Genomic DNA, 1,491 nt, shown 5'->3' with positions numbered 1-1,491 from the left:
GGGATGCCCTGCTTCACATCTTGAAGCCACCTGCCAAGAGCAAAGAAAAGCCCTTCTTGAACTCCTGGGCTTGATCCTGCCATTGACCAGAGCCTGAAATAATTAAGGTGAGCTTCTGGGTATTGAGTGTTGGGGGGCTGCTGGAGAGAAAAAGGCTGAATTTGGAGAACTTGGAAGTGAGGAAGAGGTCAGGAGAAGCTTGGCCTTGCTTTCTGTCTGTCTTCTTTGGGGAAGTCTCTTCCCATTCAAGACTCTTCTGAAGTCCAAACCATGTGTTAGACTGTCTTCTCAAGTTCAGGAGAACTTTTGAACTTTCCTCTTCAAGTCCCCAAGGCATTTCAGACTTTCAGTTCAGACCTTTGAGCTTCCAACTCTATGTCTCCATTCTTCGAGGGCTTCCCCTCGGCCATGGCGGGCCACCTGGGCTACTCTTTCCTGGTCCAAAGCTGTCTCAGCCACCTCCTGGCCAGGCCTCATTCAGAACCAGGACCTCCCTTCATGCCTTACAATGGGTTCAAGCCAGACTATGCCCCCCTGGACAGGCTCTTGGAAGTCCCCCCAGGCAGAGGAGAGGTACCCCTTCTTGGCTGGAGGAGAGGCCTGGGCATACTCTGCCAGGGTGGCCCTGAGTCCCTACGGGGGTCTGCCCTCCACCCGAGGATGCCAAGGGCCCTGAGATATGGCTGGAGTTGCAGTACGGGTAGCCTAACAATGGGGCCCACTACTACTACATGGTGGGCTCCAACGGCGTCGGAGCAGCAGTAGCCATCACCTCCTCCTCTTCTCCAGGCTATGGCCCCCAGCCCTCCTGCAGCCCCTGCAGCCCCATGGGAAGCAGCACCAGCAGCAGCAGCCCCCCAAGCAGCCCCCCAAGCAGCCCCCACAGCCACAGAAGCCCCAGCCCCAGCGAAGAGGGCGCCCCCTGGGAGGCCCAGGAAGACAGCGGTGGTGGAGGAGGGGAGGAGAATGCCCAGGAGGACACGACCACAGCACAAATGAAATAATTTGCTAAGGAGCTGAAGCACAAAAGGATCACAATGGGCTTCACCCATGTAGACATGGGACTGTCCCTGGGATTGCATGGGAAGATGTTCAGCCAGACCACCATCTGCTGCTTTGAAGCTTTGCAGCTCAGCTTCAAGAACATGAGCAAGCTGAAACCACTCCTCCAGTGTTGGCTGCAAGAAGCAGACAGGAATGAGAACTTACAGGAGCTCTTGGAAATGCACTTGAGCCCTTTGGTGTAAGGAGAGGAGGAGGAGGAGGAGGAGGAGGAGGAGGAGGAGGAGGAGGAGGAGGAGGAGGAGGAGGAGGATTAGAACATTTCAGTTCCACCAGAATGCTGCTAACCTATCTGTAGTCCCCTGCTGCTGTAGTACATGAGAAGAACAACCTTGATAGTCATTTTAATGCATTTTAATTGCCTTCATAGGCTTTATGTTTAAATGGTTAATTGCTGTTATTAGTATAATTAGATATATTCGATTATTT

General features: G+C 53.4%; 1 pseudogene; it reads left to right on the top strand.

The window, feature by feature from the left end:
• The first annotated feature begins 408 nt into the window (after window positions 1–408).
• On the top strand, window positions 409–1,247 carry LOC132767126 (POU domain, class 5, transcription factor 1-like; annotated as a pseudogene).
• Window positions 1,248–1,491: the final 244 nt, after the last annotated feature.

This window comes from Anolis sagrei, chromosome 1, assembly GCF_037176765.1.
Source record: "Anolis sagrei isolate rAnoSag1 chromosome 1, rAnoSag1.mat, whole genome shotgun sequence".
Taxonomy (NCBI): domain Eukaryota; kingdom Metazoa; phylum Chordata; class Lepidosauria; order Squamata; family Dactyloidae; genus Anolis; species Anolis sagrei.
Note: the sequence above shows the minus strand (reverse complement) of the source record. Positions and strands in the feature narration are given on the sequence as shown.